Source organism: Agelaius phoeniceus, chromosome 11 (genome assembly GCF_051311805.1).
Source record: "Agelaius phoeniceus isolate bAgePho1 chromosome 11, bAgePho1.hap1, whole genome shotgun sequence".
Taxonomy (NCBI): Eukaryota; Metazoa; Chordata; class Aves; order Passeriformes; family Icteridae; genus Agelaius; species Agelaius phoeniceus.
Window position 1 is genome coordinate 1,279,044 of NC_135275.1, and position 12,703 is coordinate 1,291,746.

A 12,703-nucleotide genomic window follows, 5' to 3' on the forward strand; every position below is an offset into this window, starting at 1 on the left:
CGCTGAGCAGGGCTCTGGCAGCCAAGTCCCGGCTCACGGGAGCGGGGCCCGGTGCCGGTCACACCCGATCCGCTGCGGGCACCGGGAGCCGCGGGGCTGCTCCGCAGCGCTGCTCACATCAATTAAACACCGGGGTGCTTTTGGTAGGGTTTTTTTAAACTTGTATCAAAGCTCTCAGTGACTTTTACACACAACCAATTCTTTGTTTTCTCAACATCACCTTTTCTAAAACTCGAATAAAGTGTCCCCGTGTCTCCCATCGCGCCCCAGCGCCCGGGGCAGCGGTGCCCGGACTGCGGGGTTGTGTCCGGGCTCAGGGCTGTGTCCGGACTGCGGGGCTGTACCCGGGCTCAGGGCTGTGCCCGGGCTCAGGCTGTACCCGGGCTCAGGGCTGTGTCCGGGCTCAGGGCTGTACCCGGGCTCAGGGCTGTACCCGGGCTCAGGCTGTACCCGGGCTCAGGGCTGTGCCCGGGCTCAGGGCTGTACCCGGGCTCAGGGCTGTACCCGGGCTCAAGGCTGTACCAGGGCTCAGGCTGTACCCGGGCTCAGGGCTGTACCCGGGCTCAGGGCTGTGTCCGGGCTCAGGGCTGTGCCCGGGCTCAGGGCTGTACCCGGGCTCAGAGCTGTACCCGGGCTCAGGCTGTACCCGGGCTCAGGCTGTGTCCCGTCTCAGGGCTGTACCCGGGCTCAGGGCTGTGTCCGGGCTCAGGGCTGTACCCGGGCTCAGGGCTGTGCCCGGGCTCAGGCTGTGTCCGGGCTCAGGCTGTACCCGGGCTCAGGGCTGTACCCGGGCTGCGGGGCTGTGCCCGGGCTCAGGCTGTGTCCGGGCTCAGGGCTGTGTCCGGGCTCAGGCTGTACCCGGGCTCAGGCTGTACCCGGGCTCAGGGCTGTGCCCGGGCTCAGGCTGTGTCCGGGCTCAGGCTGTACCCGGGCTCAGGGCTGTGCCCGGGCTCAGGGCTGTGTCCGGGCTCAGGCTGTGCCCGGGCTCAGGCTGTACCCGGGCTGCGGGGCTGTACCCGGGCTCAGGCTGTGTCCGGGCTCAGGGCTGTGTCCGGGCTCAGGGCTGTGTCCGGGCTCAGGCTGTACCCGGGCTCAGGGCTGTACCCGGGCTGCGGGGCTGTACCCGGGCTCAGGGCTGTGTCCGGGCTCAGGGCTGTACCCGGGCTCAGGCTGTACCCGGGCTCAGGGCTGTACCCGGGCTCAGGCTGTACCCGGGCTCAGGGCTGTACCCGGGCTCAGGGCTGTGTCCGGTCTCAGGGCTGTGTCCGGGCTCAGGGCTGTACCCGGTCTCAGGGCTGTGCCCGGGCTCAGGCTGTACCCGGGCTCAGGCTGTACCCGGGCTCAGGGCTGTGTCCGGTCTCAGGGCTGTACCCGCTCAGGGCTGTACCCGGGCTGCGGGGCTGTGTCCGGACTGCGGGGCTGTACCCGGGCTGCGGGGCTGTACCGAGGCTCAGGGCTGTACCCGGGCTCAGGGCTGTACCCGGGCTCAGGCTGTACCCGGGCTCAGGCTGTACCCGGTCTCAGGGCTGTACCCGGGCTCAGGCTGTACCCGCTCAGGGCTGTGTCCGGGCTCAGGCTGTGCCCGGGTTTCGGGGCTTTCCCCGCCCGCCTTGCCGGGCACTGCGGGACCCCGGTGCCCTGCGGGGGCATCGCCCTCGCAGCCCCTGCCCTTCCCACCGGGGCCCGAGGAGGGCAGTCAGGCACAGCCACCTCCCTCCCGCTCCCTCCTCACGGCACTTAATATTCAGGAAATCCACAAAGTGCAACGAAGAGAGTGGAAAACGTGACATCACGGGCTAATTGGGAAGGAGCGTTCGGGCTGAGGGAATAGCTCAGCCCTGAGTAATAAGTTGTGTTTAATGGCTGGGTAAAGCTTCATCAGCGGCCATTTAACACGTATTCCCCTAAAAATTATTTTCTGCGAACACCTGGCTTTGTCAGAAAGTCAGACTATGGAATTATCTTTGAGAGTCACGTTCAGAGGATGCAGTTTGGTTTGAGTGAGGGTTGCAGCCCCTTTATTTCCCTGCCCCTCGAGGTCCATCATCCAACATCCTCCCTCCTGCACACACCCCAGCAGCTCTTCACAAACTGGGTGTTCTCCGTTTCTGTCCAAGCATAAGGAAACCATTCCTGAAACGACTATTGTCTGAATCCATTTCATTTATCTCCATTAGACCAGCCAGCAGAATGAGCAGCTGCCTAAATGTGCCACCTCTGTCCCCACCGCTGCCATCAGGTACCACCCACCTGAGTGCCACACACGTACCCAGCTGTGACACTTGCCCAAATCCTTTTATTGTGCAGGGCCCCAAACCAGCACAAACAGTAAGGCACACTCTGTGAAAGCCCCCTTCTCTCTCTTGCTTTTTCTACATACAGGATTTCAAACTCTTATTCATTTATTTTTACTTTTAGTTAGTTCATGGACAAGGGATGCAATGCTTGGAAATACAAACCAGCAAGCTGCCACACATGTGATTAGGTTTCAGGCCAGGCAGTATTTTTGGGACAGCCTCTTCTCTGTTGAACTGATTCCTGGCCATGAACAGATCTGTAGGTTCAGAGCTCCTTCCCCAGTCCAGCCAAGAGGGCGTGGCTGCCCCTAAAACCAGGGTCCAGTAAGAGATGAGTGCAGTGGCACCACCCTTGGTGACAGCTGTACCTCTGTCCTTCTCCGCCCAGGCCTGCTGTGGACAAGTGGTGCCATGGCCTGGGGCTGTGGTCAGTGCCCACCATCAAGGCCCAACCCACACCAAACCTGACCTGGCCACCACAGGAGCGATGGCCAAGAGCTCTGCAGGTGACACTGCCAGTGACACATTCTGAAAATGATGGGACACACATGAGGGAGCAAGTTAAACACCAGTACAGTTGTTCAGTAAATAACCATACTTCACCTCAAACAGCATGTCTGGCTGCACCATTCATTTCTAGGTGATAAAGGAGTTTCAGGCAGAAAACAATGATTTGTCCTTATCACTCCTGTGTGAGCTTAAATCCAATCCAGCCCAGCATCTGTGTAGAAACCAGGGATGCTTTGCTCACACCCTGTGAGCCTCGTGCTGTAAACACCCTCTGTGTGCTGAGGCTGTTCCCTGTGCACGTGGGTGACTGCAACAGGACTGTTTATGGTTCATAAAATTAAGTTAATGACTACATCTGTGCAGAGCTGGGGCCTTCGGTTTTTAAAAGGGAAGAAACAGAATAAAATCCTTACACTCTTCAGTTTTATGGTTTGCCTCCAGTCACTTCTGGTTCCCAGTTCTCGAGTGCTACATCAGATCTGGATGATTTGGGTTTATACATCAGCAGGGAGATGTTTAAATCATTAAACACAATAATGGCTAATTGAAACAATTTATTTAAAAAAATAACAAGATGTTTTATACATATTAAAATCATATCAAAGCTAGCTTCCCAGTCCCTCATAAGCACCACTACCGTGGGTAAACTCCCTAAGTTAGAGAGCTCGTAACATCAAATAGCTCTCACTGAAGGCCAAACAATACAAAACAATTCAGTGATGAAGGGTTCTTCCAAACCATTCCTTTCAGTGATTCTGCCATGTCCAGTAGGTCTTTTATTTTCCTTTCACACACAGACAGGGACCCTCACAAGCATTTAAGGCCCCTGACCCTGCAGCAGGGATTTTAAATTGTAAGAGAGAGACCCTTGCTGACACTGAAGCCACCAGAAGGAGATCTGCCATCCACTTGAGGCGAGATGAGACCTGAGTTTCACATTGCTTACACTGCAATTCCTACATCTGATATGGCAAATTTCTATTTACTGTTCTCAGAACTACATTTCAAACCCATATATGGCCACGGCTGATTAAGAAGTTTAAACAATTTCCCTTTCTGTACGTATATTATGACACTTGCAAATTTTTGGACTCTAACACGACATTCCAAGACCCACTGATAGCGATCTGCCGAGCTCCAGATGGAGCCATTTACCACGGAGCCATTTACCACGGCCTGCTCATCCTGCTGGGCTTGGAGCCTCTTCCCCAGCTTCTTCCTGGGCTGGGGTGATCCTGCATCCCACATCCCACACCCCACTCTGCACCCTCATCCTGCACCCCATCCCACATCCCCAATCCCACAGCCCTGTGCTGCACCTCTATCCCACAACCCCATCCCACCTCCCATCCCACACCCTGCATCCCATATCCCCACCCTGAGTCTTCATCCCACCCCCATCCCACCCCCTGCATCCCATATCCCCACCCTACACCCTATCCTGTGTCCTGTATCCCACCCCCCCATCCCCCTATCCTGCACTCTTTATCGCCCATTCCCACGTCCCCATTCCCATATCCCAATTCCCACACCCCTATCCCATATCCCCATTCCCATCCTCTGTATCTCCCATTCTCTCCCCTGTGTCCTGGAGGCTGTATCCCACAGCCCTCATTTCCATGGCCCATATTCTGTATCCACTATTCCCTCACCCTGTGTCCCCCATCCCATATCCTCTATCCTCATATCCCGTATCTGGTATCCCCCATTTCCCATTCCCGGGTCCCTATTCCCTGTCCCTTGTCCCCATTCCTGGGTCCCCCATTCCCTGTCCCGTGTCCCCATTCCCGGATTCCCCATGCCCCATGCCCTGTCCCGTGTCCCCATTCCCCTGTCCCGTGTCCCCATTCCCCACTCCCTGTCTCGTGTCCCCATTCCCCTGTCCCGTGTCGCCATTCCCGGGTCCTTCATGCCCCATTCCCCATTTCCGTATTTCCAATCCCGGGTTCCCCTGCCCCATTCCCCGTCCCGTGTCCCGCGGCGCCAGCGCCCCCTGGCGGCGGCGGGACAGAGCGCAGGTGTCCCCAGGCGCTCCCAGGTGTCCCCGAGTGTCGCAGGATCGGGCTCTGAGGGTCCCCGCTGCCGGTGCAGGGGGGTCAGGGTGCCTGGGGGGTCCCTGTTCCCAGTGTCCCGGCTCAGGGTGTGTCGGGGGGTCCCCGCTCCCAGAGCCGTGTCCCAGCCGCCAGGGGTTGGTGGCAGCGTGGGCAGAGGGGGTGGGAGGGCACGCGTTCAGGGTTTCCATGTCAGATGCGAGCTGAGAGCAGCTCCCCGGCTTGCCCTGAGGGCATCCACAGAAGGGATCTGCAGAATAAGAAGAACGTGAGTGCAGAGGGCAAGAGGAAGAGGGAATATTGAGGGGGGGCACTGCCAGCAGGCCTTGCCTCTCTCCCCAGTCCTGGGGCTGCTGCAGCTGCTGTGCTGAGCCCATGCTGAGTTCCTTGGGACAGAAGGAGGCTGGAGCTCCTGGAGCCAGTTCCGTGGAGGCTGTGGAGGGGACTGGAGGTTTGGTACCCAACCAGCAGCACCAGGACATCTTCACAGCCAGCAGCTCTCCTCTCTGTGACCAGGGACAGGACCTGAGGAGTGGCTGGAGCTGTGTCAGGTAGGGCTAAGCTTGGGTGTCAGGAAAAGGTGCTGGGGCACTGAACAGGCTCCCCAGGGAACAGGCACGGCCCAGTGACTCCAAAGGCTCTCCCACCTCATCCCGTGGCAGAGCATGGCCTTCCAGAACACGCTTAGAGTTGCAAGTAAAGAGCTGAGACATACAAAACCCTCCTTTAACAAGGTTAAGACAATATCTTTTAAAGGTTTCTTGTCTGCCCCTCTGCTGCAGAAGAGCAGCAGCTCAGCTGTGACAGGGAGGTCCCTTTCAGCACCTGGCAGCCACAGACCCCTGCAGGAACACCAAGAGCACCGTGTAGGAGCTGCTTCCAGAGAGCTCCTGAGCACAAACCCAAAACCAGAGTGATCAAGAACTTTTGGGATCTTGAACCACGTCCAAATTTCCCTGTTCTCCCTTCAGCACTCCTGCTGCCAGTGCTCTGTTGAGGGACGAGCACAGACGCAGGAGTGGAAACTCAGGATTAGCTTCCCTCACTGGAGGACTCCTGAGTGACTGGCTCGGAGTCTTCATGAGAGCAATCCTCTAACAACTCATGGAAGAGCCTTGGAGTTTGACATTTTTATAAACATCGACCTTTTTATCTTCAGTGTTTGTTGTTTGAGGAAATCCCTTCTAGTTCTTATGCATGTATAACATCTAAAACAATTGAATTAATACCATATGAGGGTAGAGGGGTGAAAAATCACATCCATAGCCAAAATAGTTTAGCAAAATGGTACAGCTGAGGTTTAAGGCTGCCTGTGGTGACTTTGTATTTTGTTTAAACATTGTTTAAACATTGGTGTTAATACTTCATATAGATATGTGCAGCACAGATTACAACAGTATGTGCTGTGTGCTGTATAATTGATGAACAATTAAACTTAATTCCTATGTTTTGAGGTTGTGAGTTATAACTAAACAGAATCTAAACTGCCAGCAAATGAAGTTTTTTTTAGATTGTTTTTTCTGGATTAAGCTGTTTTGTGGGGCTGGGGCAGACAGACCCAAAGCCAAATACTTGCACACTCAACCTCAGCACGCAGAGAGCTCAGGCTTTATAAATTTAAGTATCTTTTATGTTCTGCTCGTGTATAAGCTCTACTGGGGGACTTCCAAAATACAGCTTATCTAGCTAGATTCGTGCTGTGCTAGGAGGAGGCAACTGAGGAAGGCAGTGAGGAAACTCTTCTGCTCCCTCTGAACTCAGGGATGCTGGAAGAAGGGAGAATGGCTGTATGACATCATGTCAGTCTGTAAAATCTCCAGGAAGCACAGCAGTGCTGACTACGAGTCTGAACTGCCCTCAAAAAACAGAGCTGAAGCTTCTTGACTTTCTTTTTCTATCTTGCTCAGTGACACCAATGTCTTTGTGGGCAGTGTGGGACTCCAGGCAGTCCTGGGCTGGTGCTTCCCTGGCTCTGCAGCCCACGCTGCTTCCACAGGTGAGCACAGCCCCTGCTGCACCTGAGCTGCAAAGCCCCTTGGCTGTGCCCCTGTGGCACTGCAGAGTGAGAGCCAACCCCAGCAGAGGCAGCAGGAGGAGTAGAAAGGTGATGGCTGTGCAAGGAATTAGGGGAGGGAAAAACCACAGAACCATTAAAGATGGAAAAATATCATTGAGACCAACGGTTCACCCAGTGCTGCCACTAAACCCCATCCTCAAGTGCCACATTCTGTCCAACACTTCCACCCTGGACAGCCTGTTCCAAAGCCTGACCTCCCTTTCAGTGAAGAAACTGTTTATAATACCCAACCTAAACCTCACCTAGTGCAACCTGAGGGTGCTTTGCCTTGTCCTGTCACTTGTTACCTGGGAAAAGAGGCTGACAGCCACAGCTGAGCACAACCTCCTTTCAGGCAGTAACAGAAAGTGATGAGGGCCCCCAGAGCCTCCTTTTCTTCCAGTAAATAACCCCAGTTCCCTGGGGTCCAAGAGTGAGTGGTGTTCCTCCCTCCCAGGGCCAGAGTTCACACTGGAGCCTTAAAGCCAACAGCTTTCTGGGGACAGAAGGAGGAATCCACATAAAGAGTGAACCTGGAAATCCTGAGGAGCAAACAGGTGAGACCACTGCCCTCGGGGGAGCTGGCCAGGGGGTGGACACCTTCTCCAGCTGTAGCCATCCACCATCCTTCCCTAGAGCTCACTCCTCCATCCTCAGGGCTCTGAGAAACCAGCAAGCTGTGGCCAAATCCTGTATTCCTCATGGACACCCAGCACTGGAGCTCTATCCAGCAGCTGAATCACCAGAAGGGCTTTTGCAAATTACACTTTTCAATAACTTCTATTTCACTCTGACACGTTTCGCTGTTTGCAAGGTTTACTCAGGAGATGAAACACAAGTTAATTACATGGAGTGATATGTCAGGAGAATGGGTGGATTTGCCCTCCCCTCCAGCTGGGCTGTTGTGGCCTGGCAGCAGCCACCCCACATCCTGCGGGAAGGAGACAGGATACGGCAGGAAGGCACATTTGAGCCATCAGCCTGACACTTCTTTATTGCAGTGTATTTATTTTTTATCATGTGCTTTGACAGGAGTCTCATAAAGTGTTATGCTCCTTCTGTAAGGTCAAAGTCTTGTGACCTTCCGTGATTTTAGAGAGAAGGAACATAATTTTCGAGGGCATGTTTATTATTTCTGTAAACAGTCTGTTTTTCATGCCAAGGGAACAGTTTTTCTGTATGTACTTAGATGACAGCTCAATTTTACTGGCTCACTTTCCAGACCAAGTCTTGCCTGCCAAATGTTTTTGATCATGTTCTGGCAAACAAACCAATATTAATAGTTGAGCTGAGCAAATAATTGCCAGAAAACTGCTGATTTCTTTTAAATCTCTTTATTGCTTCCATAATATCTCTGAATCAAATGCAGTTTCCTCAAGTGTAATTACAATTTTAAAGCACTGTATTTTTTTATTAAAAACAAAATCACTCTCTGAAGTCACTTCCAGAACAGTTGGTTGTGACTAAGTGAGTCCTTCACATTGTGTTGCTCATGTCCCCAAGGAACCAAGTGTCCACGTTGCTCCAACATGACTGAACAGGCTCCTCAGTTCACCCTCTGGACAGACGGCTTCCACATCTGTTTTTACTGGCACAGATCTCCATGGATGGTAGACGAGCCCACAGCCAAAACAAATCTGTTTTAAAATTGGAACACTCCACTTTTGCAATATATACCTTCAACCATTGTAGGCTTTTTAAATGCAAAATATTTAAGTATTCATTTTAGAAAGCCAAACAGTTACACCCAGGTGAATGATAAAAGTAGGTTTCTGAAATAAACACAGTAGGTTACACCTTCCTCTCCTGCCATGTTGGTGTATTAACATCCTTCTGCAAGGAGGACACACACCATGCGCAGGGGAAGGGTCTCAAAATTCCTCAATTCCATCATTTAAGAAAGAATTCACTCTAGTCAAAGCTGCAGACTTCCAAATTTCTTCATTGTTATTTTGAACTACAGCCACTTGAAGCTGAAAACACTCAGATCTTTTCCCATTACTTTACCTGTGATGTTGTAAAACATGGGGTGATTATTAGCTCATAATTATAAAAATTGCTTTAATGACAAGTGTGGGGGAGGTAAACTACAGAAACATCTACCCTTTTGTGATAACTAACTCTCCTTCAACAAATTCTCACTTGTCTTAGCAAACTGTCAGAGCTGTAAAGGTCAAAGCACAGCTTTAAGGTCTTGAAGTTAACAAATGTGAATCAAAGACAGACCAAAAAGGCGAGTAAAAGGAAACTCAATACAAAGGCCCATATAAAAGGCCAAGGAAAAAAAAAAAAGTAGTCAGAACAAGAAATTTCTACAGAATCAGGAGAAGACTGGTAACTTGGCAGAGACATGTTTGCATATTTTTAGGAGAAAGAGGAACCAAATCCACACAAAGCCAAATGAAAGGATATGAAATGGTCACTACAGAAAGCAGGACTGCACCTGCTGAACCTGTCCTGCTCTGACACCACAGCCAGTGGGCAGGGAGGGCAGGAGCTATCACCAGCACCCTGCCCAGGCTAAATCCCTCAGAAAACTTGTGGCAGTAGGGATAGTTCATTGTTCCCAGGAAAGGTGAGAGTTCCAGCACATTACTCAGTATGTAGAAGATCCACCGGTTCCAGTGACCCTGCGCACAAACCTGCTTCCACTTGGGATCCTCTCCACCCTCACCACAGCATTGTCACATCCCACTGAGGACGTGTCCAGCCCCAGGAGCAGCCTCTCCAGCTATTTTCTCCTGCTGCTGGCATTGTTTCCTTACATCTGCTGAGTATCCCTCGGAGTCTTTTGTTGCCTTCCCACCACGCTGATGCTCATGGCAAACAAGAGAGACATTGTACAACGCACGATGTGCCTGCATAAACAGTGCAAATGAAAGGCTCCCAGAGAAAACCTGAATCATCTCTGTAAAGGCTGTGTTTATGCTAGAAAAGAACACTGCTATCCCCTGGGAGTGAGTGGGGTGGCAAGAAACAAAAAGTGGAATAAAGTGTTCAAATCACAGAATTATGGAATCACAGAATGGTTTGGGTTGGAAGGGACATTTAAAGCCCATCCACTTCCACCCCTGCCATGGGCAGGGACATCTTCCACTATCCTAGGTGGGTCCAAGCCCTGTCCAGCCTGGTCTTGGACACTTCCAGGGATCCAGAGGCAGCCACAGCTGCTCTGGGCACCCTGTGCCAGGGCCTCCCCATCCTCACAGGGAAGAATTTCTTCTTTATATCTGGCCTAAATCTGCCTCTGACAGTTTAAAGTCTGTATCCCCTGTCTTGTCACTATCTGTCCAGATAAAAAGTCCCTCTCTCCCTTAAAGCACTGGAAGGCTGCAAAACCTGGTGCTTGTGCAAGGGAAGAAAGGACCCTGAGCAATTGGATGAAAAAATGAAGGCAAAAGGTTAAAGGTTTCATGGATTATCCCCATACAGTTATTCTTCAGTTACCTGCTTGGGTAGAATTGGGGAATGCTCAGAAAAGCTGGCTCCAAAGCACAGTGTGCTGGAATAACATCACAGGGCAGAACAGCACCACGCTGAACCCGTGGGATTTCCAAGAGACCCAGGAGCTGCTGAGAGGAAGCTCAGGAACCTCGCAGATGAAACCCACCCTGCCCCTCGGCCCCCAGCAATCCCAGGACCACAGAAAGAGGGCAGAACCTGGCAGGAAGCGTTTCGGAGCTGGGAGAGGAGCTGTGCACCGTGGTCCTTTGCCACACGGTGGCACGGGCTGATGTGAAATCAGCTCCAGCCAGCCAGGAAAGGTCTGGGCAGACCTGGGGCGGCAAGCTCAGTTTCCCTGGAGCTGTTCTTTCAGTGTCAGGCTCCAGCTCAGCCCTGCAGCATTAGAGAGGCTCATCATGCTCCCAGGATCATCATCTGACCCCAAGTCACACTTCTGGGAAAGCAAGAAGTCTCCCTTTCCCCTTTTCACCCCTGGAGTTTTTCCTACCAAGGAAAGCTCCTTTTCCTGTCTCTATCTGGGAGTTTGCCCCTCATGGTCAGCCTCACTGAGTTTTCTGCTGGTTCTGATTCAGTCTCTGGAGTAAAAAACCCATATAATTCAAAAGACAGCATTTCTGAGCATTCCAGGAGCACGGATTTTGCTGTGCCATGGTCCTGAGGGGTTGTCTCAGCTTGTGACAGAAGGAGCCTTGCCCCCTCTGCAGCACTGCACAAGCACAAGTGTGCAGCTGCACCACGAGCCCAACCAAGGACATGCTGTGGTGAAAACCTCAACTTTTTCCTTATTTCAGACAAGAAAGAGCAAAGCAAGCATTCATTTTCATGCCTTCGTGGTTGCATCTTCACAATAAAACAAAGAGAGCTTTGTGCTTTCTTCTATGAATTTTACAAATTCTTTGTGAAGCATGCAAAAGATTGTTTATTCATGTAATTATGTAATGATAAACACAAATTTTGGGAACAGATCACATGGCGTGATCACAGCCGTGCTCAGCCTTCCAAGCCCAAGCCAGCCAAACCCTAAACACATGAGAATGATAATTGATGGCAAAGGCACAAATCTCACTCTGTGGGACCAAACACTTAATGTGTGCCCTGCAGTTCATTTAAAAAATGAAACTTGTGAATTTTAATAACATTTTCTCATAAGCAGACACAGAGAAACCCTATTCAAGTCTTTTAGAGGAAGACAGAAGGAAGAGTCACACAACCTTTTTTATTTTTTTAGTTTATAAATCAATATTATTGCAGGAATACGTTACGCTGCCAAAAATCAAGACATATTTAAGACACTTAGCACTGATGGGACTGACACATTTTAAGAAAAAAACCCTATGTCTCCTTGCTGACAACTCCTTCAGCTTAGCAGAAAGGAGTGACAGAATTCTTTTCAGCATTTCTACAAGGTTCCCAAACCTGTTTTTACCTGAAAAAAAGTCAATTAAAAGTACATAAACCCTGCTAGTGTTTAAATAACTGATATACCAAGGACACTTATTCTAGGTGCTAATGTACTGATGTGGCTAACAAGACAGACAAAGAACAGTGCCTAAAGTCTGTGAGTACCTTGAACCAAAATTTAGACTTCCCAAGCGTGGTAGCAGGCACTCACTCCAAGAACACCCTGCTGACCCTCGGACAGATGTTCCAGCCCAGCTCACTGACATGTGCAGAGGTTTACGGCTCTCGCTCCTCCTTTAATCAGCAACTGTATATTCAACTACAGTATTAAAATAAACCATTACAAACCTATTCTGCTCTGTGTCCAAGACCTAAATGCTTTTCATGCCTATCAAAAATCTTCAGCCAAGCCTCTCAAAGCCCTGACCTATGTCCGTGTGGCATCTCCTCGATAAAATCCTTCATGAGATGTGGATAGGGCAGGGGGATGAGGCTGAAACCTTCGGAGCGTCAGTGCCACCATACCTCCACCTGTGGGCACCATTCACCTGGAAAACACGGTCATCTGGACATTTTCAATTAAGCTCCCGACCTTTTACCACTAAAACCCAATGGCTCACGTTTAAACATTAAACCGTGACAGTAAAACAGCGTGAAAAATATTTCAACTCACTCACTCCACTCACTCATTCCACTCGCTCACTCATTCCACTCGCTCACTCATTCCACTCATTCCACTCACTCACTCACTCACTCACTCACTCACTCACTCACTCACTCACTCACTCACTCACTCACTCACTCACTCACTCACTCACTCACTCACTCACTCACTCACTCACTCACTCACTCACTCACTCACTCACTCACTCACTCACTCACTCACTCACTCACTCACTCACACCTGCCCCACACCCCCACCT

The 12,703-nt window shown here is 51.2% G+C and overlaps 1 long non-coding RNA gene across 1 annotated transcript; it reads right to left on the bottom strand.

Annotated features, from left to right (window-relative positions):
• Positions 1-8,232: 8,232 nt before the first annotated feature.
• Positions 8,233-12,692, bottom strand: LOC143694987 (uncharacterized). Its single transcript, XR_013183822.1, has 2 exons — positions 12,129-12,692; positions 8,233-8,551 (listed from the first exon to the last, which is right to left on the bottom strand). It is a non-coding gene; the product is annotated as an uncharacterized LOC143694987 (long non-coding RNA).
• Positions 12,693-12,703: the final 11 nt, after the last annotated feature.